At 45.7% G+C, this 11,092-nt stretch overlaps 1 long non-coding RNA gene across 1 annotated transcript in view; it reads left to right on the top strand.

Annotated features, from left to right (window-relative positions):
- LOC104273688 overlaps positions 1 to 1,045 on the top strand; it is an 11,640-nt gene extending 10,595 nt beyond the window's left edge. The window contains exon 3 of the long non-coding RNA XR_717815.1: positions 1,006 to 1,045. This is a non-coding gene — a long non-coding RNA (uncharacterized LOC104273688). The remainder of the gene's footprint in view (positions 1 to 1,005) is intronic.
- The last annotated feature ends 10,047 nt before the right edge of the window (positions 1,046 to 11,092 follow it).

Raw genomic sequence — 11,092 nt, 5'->3', positions numbered from 1 at the left:
CCCCCCTGCCCCATTTGGGAAGCCTGTCCCCTTCGCAAGGAGAGGAAGGGAGTGGGGTGATGCATTCCCACTGCACCATGGGGAGGATATGTGCCCCCCGGGCACAGAGCAAGCCCCTCTCAGGAACAGTGCGTGGGTAGAGACCGACTCCGGGCAGCCTTTCCTTTGCTTTCCAGCTCTTTGCCTCTTCCCTTATTCCTCCGCATTGTTTTTTTCTGTGTCCACATCCCCATTCACCCACATGTGGATCCTCCACCCCCGGGAGGCGAGGTGGTCCCCCAGCCCTGCTGAATCAGTTCACCCGAAGGCAGAGCCCCCCCCTCCCCACTTGGTGTGACTGACAGGAGGTGCTGATTCAGTGGTGTGCGGGGGATCCGACAGCAACCGCATTAAGAGGATTTATAAAAGAGATAAGGCGCAGCGCTGAGCTTCCCTTGGTAATCGTGCAGCACACAATTCGGGACTGTACGGGGAATTTCGGCACGGCTGACAGGTATACAGAGCTGATCCAATTGTCCTTACAGCCGTTATTAGCCCAAAAAAAAGGGGCAACTGGAATTACAAATGATTTCTGGGTAAATGCTTAGCTCCAGTTCTGAATGATCTCTCAGCAATAATCCACACGTAATCCTCAATACAGAGAGTCTGCGTTAAAGGTGGCTCCATTTTGAACAGGCCTCAATAAGGCTTGGATGTCCTGATTCGCAAAATAAAGGAAAGGAGGAAATAGGGAAGCAATGTTTGTTTCACAGTCTATTTTTGTTTTTCTGTGTTGAATATAGGGAAGTTCATGGTCATGTGAATACTTTTTATGAAGAGAAGATGACCTGCTTGGTAATTATTTCTTTGGGAGAATGATTTTACACTACAATGACCGTGCATGGCTGTCTCAGGCAGGTCTGATATATCTAGAAAACAAACAAATGAGCAAAAATCTCCCATAATGACTTGAATTGTGATATTTATTCCTCAGAACACTTTTTTATTTTTTTTCTTTTAATAGAGAAAGTCAGAAACTGGGTAGCTGAGGAGACTTAATGTGAGGGAATACATGTGCTGATGTTTTGACACCTACTCTCTTCTCCTCAGCACATGCTGATACAAAAGATCACCTGGTCCAGTGGCACTTGTGCAGCCCCATTAGCAGAACGCCTGAGTGCTCTGCAGTCTTTGGTGCGTTGGTTGGCCTCAGCATGAAGCCCCATGAAGTGAAGCAGGAAAGTGTGCTGCTCCCAGAGGCACAAATGCCAGAAAGAGGCGAGTGTCCCTTCCCTATTTCTGTGTCTATATCCCTGTAAGCTTGGTCATAGTGTGGCACCTGGCCCTGCATGGCCCTTACCTGGAGTGCTGTGAGGCTGGGGCTGAGATCTGAAGCCCTGTCTGTGGTCAGCACCATCACTCCAGGCTCATCCTTCCTCTCCCCAACTCACCCCATCAGAGTGAGGCATGGGGAACACTGATGCTCTTTCTCTGCACGATGACGAGCCCTGCTGTTCCCTCAGAGGACTGCTGTGTGCAGCAGGAGGGAGAGTTGCAGGTAGGATTCAGGTCCGAACTGCCTGTCATTTGCACATGTATGAAACTAGAACCATAGGCTACCAATCTGTACTCTAGCCAGACCAGAGGCAGAATGAGAGAGAGACAGTATCTCCAAACCTCTCTCCTCACTTTGGGTGCCTTATGTTGACATAAGACCCAGGGCTGGGGTTACAGAAGGTCTAATTCCTCTTAGCACACGCTCGAGCACTCATGCCTTGCTATTTATCTCCTTTGAAGAGTGCTTTTCCTACAACAACTTGATTGCCAGAGAGTGGGCACAGAAGAGTTTGAGTCTGCAATAATTACTTGTGTGAGTAATCCTTGGGTAATCCCAAGAGGTTTTACCTGTCTGACTAAGGACTCTTAGAATATCACCAAACCCTTGGATATATCCTCTAAAAGTATTTTTGGCGCGTTGCTTCCTCTAGGACTTTCAAGGGGACTGGAGTAGGTTTTGTAATCTCTGGTATACCTTAATTAACATCCTTGAGACATTTTAAACAATAGGCTCAGCTCTTGGCTATACAATAGAGAAATGTTGGAAACGATATCTGTTAATTGTGAATCACATTCTCCTAGCTACCTGCTACAAAGGGGAAAGTAGGGCCTGCCAAATGCTACAGAAAAAATTTAATCTTTCCCTGCTAGCAAATTCTGAAAAAGCAAATAACATTTTCATAGTTTGTTTACTCATTTGCTCCTCAAAAGAGGCAAAGGAATCTGTGAATCAGAAGAATTTCCATCTCAAAAATTGCTTTGGCAGCCAGTGGCTTGTAATTTAAGATTAAGTGACTGAATTTCATGCAGCCTTGCTTAAAATTCACTACCCCACACACTGTCATCATACGCATAAAAAACCCCACACAACAGCCCCCCTCCCCCTCGGCATCTATAACATCTACTATAAGTCAGTAAAAAAATGTCCAATCAGCTGGGAGGTCACAAAATGTACTTAATAAAGATGTTGTCTGCATGACTGCTGGATTTTTTCCCCTCACAGCATTCGCAGCCTATCAGGCAGTTTCCGTTCCGATGCAATGCCAGCGCCTGGGCTGACTTCAATCAGGCTGCACAAATCAGCGGAGCAGAAATGCCTTTTTCCCTCTATCACCTGAAGCCAACGCTGATTCATCTCTTCAGACCCATTCCTCCTGCCCCACTTCTGAATATGCTGATTCATTTTTTCTTTCATTTATTTTTTTTCCCCCCCTTTCCCCCTGGACCTAGTGCCCCGCGTTGAATGTAATGCGCTTCGTTGCCAGACCTGACTGAAAGAGAATATGGAAATTAATTGGCTCAGGCTGCTCGCAGCCCTTTACACGCGCCTGTACTCGGTGAGAGGTGCCACGCAATTGCCTTTCCATTGTGGCTTCCCACCAGCCACCTGTCTCCTTGCGCGCGCGCTGCTGCTGCTCTCAAGCTGGGTATCGGAGATGGATGTCCCCTTCCTCTCCCTATTGTGCAAGAGGGAGGGCAGCTGGCAGGGCTGTCCTTGTGAGGGCTGGAACTGCCCCCGTTGGACTCAAAATAGGCCAGATTTAGTGAATTCTCCAGCTTGCGGTAAAAAGCGTGTGACTGGTGCTTTGGCGAAGGCTGCAGAGAGATGTTGTACAGTGCAGTGTCACTTCTGTTAAAATGGTTATTTGTTCTCGCTGCTGGAAGGAGAGCCCAGTTGAAAGAAAGCAGCCAGGGAATATCCTTCTTCCATGAGAGTGAGGTACTGGGACTCTTGCAAGTTGGAATATAATCTTGCTCCTCAGCTACGCTCCATCCCAAATATTTTCACGCATAGGTTTCTATCTTTCATTGGTCTCATACATAGTTTTCTCATCGAGCTTTCTCCTGACTGTGGAGAATTTGGGTTTCCCTCATGAAGTTGTCCCAAATCTTGGATGTGGGAATATTATCCCTATCATTGCAGAAGGATAGACTGAAGATAGTGGCCCCACTGTCCCATGCTGAGCGCTGCACACTGTCCCAAGGAGCTGCCCCATGGCCCTGTGGAAGTTTCCAGCTCTGTGAAAAAGACAAAGTTGGGCAGAAAGGTCTTATCTCTTTGACATGCACAAGAGAGACCTGAAAGGATTAAGACCTTACAGGCAGACCGGCAGGAAGGCAATGTCAGGCAGACCAGGAGCACCTACGTAACAGGGGGAGGAATGGAGACCCAGAGCTCAGAGACACAACCGCTCCAGGGCTCTGGGAGTGCCCCAGCACTTGCTGGGGGGCCACGGGCTCCTTTGAAAGGTGAATGGTGCAAAACTCACCTTGACTCCATCCCTTGCTGGAGCTGAGCTCTAATATTAAGCAGAATATTGGTCATTTGTGCTCATTGTTTTTCACTGGAAGCACTTCAAAAAGTGGCTTTTAGAGTCCTGAAGAAGGGCTTCTGTGCCTAGACGCTTGTCTAATTTTCCCACCTACAATCAGTTGATATAACAAAAGAAACTGTCTCTACATATAGACTGTCTTACCTATGTCCTTTGACCATTACAGTCACTACAAAACTACTTTGTGGATGTTACAGTGTTCAGCAAGAGATCAGTGGCACGAACACTACAGAAGTCTGCAGCTGCCCCACATTAGGAATAAGAATATTTAGGTAGGGACAACCTCACCTCACCTGTGGCATCAACCTTTGTGTCCTCACCTCAACAGACTGATGGTGTGAACCCTAGTTGCTCTTGGCTTATTTCTATTTGCAGGGACTCGGGCTGACTCAGACTCTTGTGGCACTGTAGGTCTGATGCTGCCTGAGACGTCTCTGGCATGATGCCCATCTTTCTCTTCCATCTTTGAACTGCCTCTTCCCCAAGAAGTCATGGCCTACAAGAAGGACTGCTTCCTATTATTAATACAATAGCAAGAGATGAAAGCAGGCACATTTGTAATGCAGTATCATTTACGGAGAAGACACGATCTCAGGCATACTGGATGTCAAAACCAAATGAGAAACTTTTCTTCAAGTTTTATCACAGTTTCTCACAGAGCCACTGCTACTTGCATTCTGGAAATTTACAGGATGAAGGATTTTGTCATGATATCTAATTCTAATCTCAAGTGATTTACTGTTAACTTGAAAATCAAGCCTGTACATATCCCCCTCCAAGTGGTTTCTATGACAGTTTCTATTAACCATAAAAATGTCACTTGCTAGGAAGTATCAGCCTTCTTATAGGCTTTGCAATCATCACTACCAGATGCACACTTACTGAATGGAATAAATAATAGTCTTGTACAATTAGCCTAGGATGCAGGACATATCTGGCTATCTCTCTTGGCTCCAAAGTGAAGTTTTCACAAGCAAAGGCATATATCAAGAGATGACGTCTGTCTGGATTCTCTGGAGTTCTGCAAAACTTGAAATGTAATATCTTATGGATAAAGCATGGTGGCACAGAGACTTAGGCTAACAATTCTGGTGCATATCTTAGTGGTTTTGGTCTGTATAAGCAACTGAAATACCCATTTTCCATTGTTCTGATCCAATGGGAAAAAATAATAATTACTGTGCCTATTTGGTAGCTTACAATGTATTCTGAAATAAACTAATAGCTCTGTGGCATTTCCTGCTGTTGCACAATCACAGTGCACCTGGTACTGTGCGAATGCACCGTATACACTTTGTCCCTATCTACCCTTGAAAGAAATGACACACAAAGCCTTCCCTGGAACTGGGGGGTCTGGACGACGGCTGCTGTCTATGGGATGTGTTAGCAGTGTTGAGACACAAATCTGAGTTAATCTGGTCTTCAGGAATGAGCTGAAATGAGAGTTTGGGCTTGTGTCATGTTCTGCCAGAGATCTTAGCCATTACACTCAAGGTCTCTGCTGTTGGCAGGGATCTCAAGAAATCAGCCTGAATAATGAAAATGACATTTAATCAATTCTCACATTGTAAGCCATATTCTGAAGAGAAGTCATAAAGAAAGTTGTAACCTGGACCTTCATTGCTGTGTTTGTATCTGAGGACTGAAATCCAGGGACTGCAAAGCTGATGTGGTGGATTCAGACTGCGTGAGACACATTACCCTTAGAGTAGCAGAAGTCTTGGAGCCATGCAGCAGAAGCAGCAAGAAATCTTGTTGTTTCATCTGCCTACAAGAATAAAATCATATTGTGCTCTTCTTTGCACCAGTCTGACTATTGAAGACAGGGAACTTTGACTTGTATGTCAGGGAAAATGTCACTGTGGTGCAGTTTGCAGCCGGTAAAATGAATAGAGATACCAGCAAGTTCTGCAGAGCTTCTGGATCCCTTGATGAAGTGAGCTTACAGACCCTGGGAAGATCTGAAACAGCGAGGGGAGAAAGAAAGTATTTGGTCACATTTCTAGAGTAAGGAGATTGTATATTTGAAAGTAGAAGCTTTGAGAGGGACACATGGGCTATGACTTCAAAAAAGGTTGTAACTGCCCACCAGTTCCAAGAAGATTTTTGTGATGGGAATGAAAGCAAATGTTTGCTTATAAGGTGAGCATTATCAGTGCAGGGAGCTGTTATGTTGCTGTTAAGAATCATGCAAATGAGAGCTCCTGTGCTGCGCTGGGCAGTGCTTGTGGGAGAAGATAAGGTAGACGATGGAAGGGTTTAGTTCCTTCTCATTTTTTGCTCTGCAAAGACCATTGCAAAAGCAGAAAGGGTTGAAAAAATGTCCAGAAGAATGATTTGAAATCTCTCAAACTTGATCTAGAAGGAGAAGCTGAAGAAGCTCATTCTAGGAAGCCTGAGAAAAAATCTTGAAGTATGACCGGACTTGAGCGCAGGCAAAGGGAAAATATTTTTGGTGCTAGAAGGCCCTTTGTCTTTTATCTGCCAGGTACATATATATCCCAGAGCAAAAACCCACTATGTGTCCCTTGCCCATGGAATTTCTAAAGATTTATAAATTAAAGTTACAATTACAGAATATCATATGATATCTGTTTCTAAATACTGTTGTCAGAGGGAAAACCTCTGTGGCCTGTTTGTGACTGCAGAATCCATGACGAATACCTAGAATGTTCCTCTCCTGGAAACACTGTTAATTGTTTTTTCATGTGATGAAATTGGTTTGAACTTTCACTGTCACTTGAAGTCTTGTGAAAACAGAAAGCAGATTATATTAGTGTGAAAAAAGATGATGCTCCTCACAGTTGTTTAAGAACCAAAAAGCCACATATATTCTTTAAAGCTGTGGGATGAAGTTGCTTATTTTACTGCAAAGTTAATATATGCACTTTGGAGATTCTCATCTCAGCTGAGCATGCTCTTGCATTTCATCTGATGGCTCAGAAGCAAAAGCACCAGCTTTTATTCAGCATCATGTAGCTCCAAAATCAACGTCAGCTAAGCATTTTCACTGCTAACAAGCTAAACATATTCACAGATATTATTGAGACTAAAACTTGATAAATAGCACTGCCCAACTCTGATGAAGATAAATTCTCCAACCAGTGAATCTTCTTCTCTGCCTAGAACAGGTGAGAGAAAAGAAAAAGGTAATTTTGGCATGTTTTCATCCCTGCTATCTATGATGTGGCTTTTGAATGGCCGAATGTCACCAGAAAAACAATGACTCGGTGAGGACTTCATGTGGAAAGATCCAATTTAAAATGTGGGATTTGCACACCACGATGAAAGAATACATCATGTTTCTAAATTCCAGTTCAGTGAGAGCTTGGGAATGAGTTGGACCAGGTAGTAAGTGACTTCTTCGTACTTCAGAGTGATAGCAGGAACACACATACATGCTGTGTACAAAGGGACTCGCTGAAAAACACAAAGTTGAGTTAATATCTCTGAAACGTGCCAGACTGATAAAAATGGGAAGACAAGACTTTCATCTGCAGAGCAGGTATGCCAAAGGTCTTGCCAGCCCGAACTTCTCTACATAGTGCAGAGCTCAGTGACCAAGTTTTGTTTTAGCATTTGTCTCCATTAGGAGAGAAGGGACAACTTGCTACCAACTGGGTGATGCCAGCTCACTTCAAAGCTGAAGTTTTACCATTATCATCTATTAGATCTTCTGATAGCAAATAAAGTATTGAAATTGCAGTAGAGGCTACACATGAATTTTAGCTACGTCATAAACCATACTTTAGATGTCTATAATAATAAAAACGTTTGAGAGATAGAACAGCTGAAGGTTTTGTCTTTTGAAAAGAAAAAAATCCTGAACAATCCAAGCCCTCTCATTCTCCAGATTTAAAATATGTGTTTATAGCATAGGTCCATACAAACAGACTTAATGTTGACTTTGTCATGCTGTGCTCAGTCCACAGGGGAACACATAGAGAAAATTGGGAGTTTCTTGGCAAACCAGAGTGCAGCACTTGCTGTGGTGGTGTTTGATCAGTCTGCTCATGGAAAGGGGTCCTTGCCTGAAGATTCACACTCATGTCCCATTGACTTTATGGATAGTCCTCAGGATGTTCTATGAGGACATCTGAATGTTTGTACAGCACCTGATGCAAAAGGGCCGTCGTCTTGCTTCATTTATCAAATGATAAATAACATAATAACACTATAATTGAAGTCACTCATACAGACAGTAATCATCTGGTGATTCAGTATAGCACAGACTTGCTAGGTGGAAGACTGCACTAAGCTTATGCAGAGATTTCTATCTTGCCCATCAGTTTCTGCATGCTAAATATATTCTGAATTTACGAATGTTGAAGTTTTAAGGTGAGATTTTCTATGCTTGGGCTAAACCCAGAAGTGATTCATTTTTGTAATGCCAGAACAAAACCGTTCAGCCACTTTTGAATTATGTGAGACTGAAAGACAAGGTATTGATAACGCTGCTATTAACAACTGAATCAAGACTCCCTGACAGCACATATAATAATATTTTTTTTATTTATTGAGCAAGGAACAGCAATACATGGGGAGGTGGAAGACAGGAAACTTCAGAGAGTTTATGCCTGACAGTGAGCAACACCTGATCCAGAAATCAGGCTCCAGCAATGTGGAGCACAGGGAAAGTATGCTTGAATTAATGCCTAAGACCTGGCTGATACATACCTCATAGTTAATCTGGTTACGCGGGGTTTATTTCACAGTCGGAAGTTCTTGCGCTGGAAGGGAGTCCTGCTGGGGTTTTCTGAGCAGACGACTGAATTAATGAATGAACGAATGCAGCTTGCCAGCCCAGATTTAAATTGCTTACTAGATCAAAATCTGCTCATTTTCTCTGTCCTTTTTTTTTTTTTAATTTTGTTTTTCCTTTTACCCAGGCTCTCTGTCTTTATTTATTAATTTATTTGAGAAAACAGATAAAGAGCACAGAAAGTGCCCGAGGATGTCATCAAGGCGGCAAATGCAGATAAACGGCTGTTTTTCACGCTGGCCTGAATTCTGGCGCCAGGCTTTGAGCCCCAGTCCTGAGTGAGGAGGTGCCCGGCAGAAGCTGGTGGGTGGCCGGGGCTGGGGGTGTGGGGAGCTGTGGCCATGCAGCCCTCAGCCCCTGCGGCCCCTCTGCCCTGAGCGGCTCACCCGGCCACCAACAACCCTTTTCTGCAGCCCTCGGGGTAAGAGGACGACGGCATTAAAGCAGCAAAGCCCTGCTTTGAAAGGGCAAAAAATAAGCCCGTGCTGCTTTGCAGGAAGGATCACGGTTTTTTCTCTCTTTCTGATCCACGCTGCCTTTGGTATTAAACAGCTGACAGACTTTAACGGGTGCTTGCAAACAGGATCTCTGGAATATTTCGCTTTATTTGGCCACTGGCCAAACCTCCAGCCTGCCGCCCTGACTGTGGTGTTTGTATTTTAATAGGAGGTTTAAGTAGGCTTGGTTGGGGCTATTTAAGGTAGTCCCTAAGCTTTTATGCAGGCTTTCTCAGCCTCGATTAAAAACATAGCGCTGAAAACATGTGACAGCAGGTTTTTAAGAAGCAGAGACTCTGTAAGTGTGCTGCTGTTGATGATCCTCTCGGAAACCCTTTTCAGACGAGCGAGCTGTTCTCACACGGTCGCGGCTCCTTTCGCATCGCACGGTCTGGACTCCTTAACTCGGTGTCCAACTGCGCTGCGCAAGGCCAGGACGTAGGCAGCCCTCCGAGCCGAGAGCAGGGCTTGGCGAAAGGACGGGTGCACGCCTGCTCACCCCCATCGGCTTCCCCAGCCCCTGCTTCCCGAAGCCATCCGTCACCCTCGCAACCCCGGCACTGGGATGCTTTGCGAGGAGGTAACGTAGGGCTGCGCGGAGCTTGGAGGCAGCGCGACGCCTGCCCGGGTCTGCAGGCTCACGGAGCGAAGGGGACAGGAGACAAATGTCGCTCGTCCAAGGTGAAGAGCAGCGGTGGCGTGAAGGCAAAGCAGCCCGTGCTCTGTGCTGAAGCCTGGAGACCTTCCTGAAGATTCACCCGCCATTCGATTTTTGTGGTGTCTTAGATGCGAGTTTTAGAGCACGTGAAAAGGGGAGGCTGATAATCGAGAGAGACATTCTGCCGATATATCCAGGTATCCTGAGCTGTGCTGCCCCTGCTCTTCCTCACCTTCCTCTGTCCTTGCTGCCCACACAGCCTGAGCAGGGATGGATCGCAGTGCTGCCTGGTGCGGTGCAGGCGTGCAGGCATCCGCTGCTGCTGCAATATTGACCAAGTTTGCTTTCTTCAGCCAGAGACTCTACTGAGAATTTGAATCCAGGTCTCTGGAGGGGCAAGCACTGTGCCTGCTGCTGGCTTAACCATGTCTGTTTGGACCCCAGCCCCTGAGGAGGAGGAGGCAGAGTCAGCCCGGAGGTGCACCTCTGCTACATGCCATCCCAAAAGGAGCTGAAACACTTCAGAAATGAAAATGTGCTTTGACCTGAGTGACTCAGGTCTGTAATAAAATGAGGAACTGAAGAAGTTTGGACTTTGAAGTGGTCAAGGTGATCACCTACTTAATGCTCTCGAGGAAGCAGTTTGGTCACTGAAAACCAAACTGGGGAGCAGTCCCAGGCTCCCTAACCGAAGCCTGGAAGCAACTAAAACAAGGAGGTCCATGGTGGGTGATTCTAAAAGGCACCTCAGAGCCCAGCATGTCAGTAAGTTCTACAGTTGTTCAGTTGGAGATTTTGTCGAGTCTGTCTGCCTGAGGCCCTTCAGAGCCAAGGAGCTGTGTATATCTGCCCCCCTTCCTTGCTTGCCTCTGCCTGTGGGGCAGGTGAAGGGGCACACACTGAGAAGAAGAGGAGCTCGAAGCCTCACAGCAAGCTTGAGCTGCTCTGCTTGGTGTTGCCACATCTATGTGCCCTTCCAACAGCAACCAGCTGCCCCGAGAGGAGAAAATCTGCTCTTGGTGCATTGCATGGATCCACGCAGAAGGATGGGAACGTGAGGAAAAATACCAAGGCACCTGGGAAAAGGCTTGGCTGGGCAATTAAACGATCATGAAGTGGCACATTAATTCAGGAAGAAAGATGCAAAAAGCATCCCTTCATAACTTCAGACTTCACCAGCTTGCTGTACCAAGCATCCCTTGAAATGCTAATTAAAACGGGCTGAGGGAGAGAAGCCTGCTAACAGGATCACAGCCTAGCTTGGATTGAGTAATAAACATGTAGTAGGCATCCATGTTTCCCTGTA

This window comes from Apaloderma vittatum, unplaced genomic scaffold (genome assembly GCF_000703405.1).
Source record: "Apaloderma vittatum isolate BGI_N311 unplaced genomic scaffold, ASM70340v1 scaffold5485, whole genome shotgun sequence".
Classification (NCBI taxonomy): Eukaryota; Metazoa; Chordata; class Aves; order Trogoniformes; family Trogonidae; genus Apaloderma; species Apaloderma vittatum.
The sequence above is the reverse complement of the archived record's forward strand: the minus strand, read 5'-3'. Positions and strand labels throughout refer to the sequence as shown.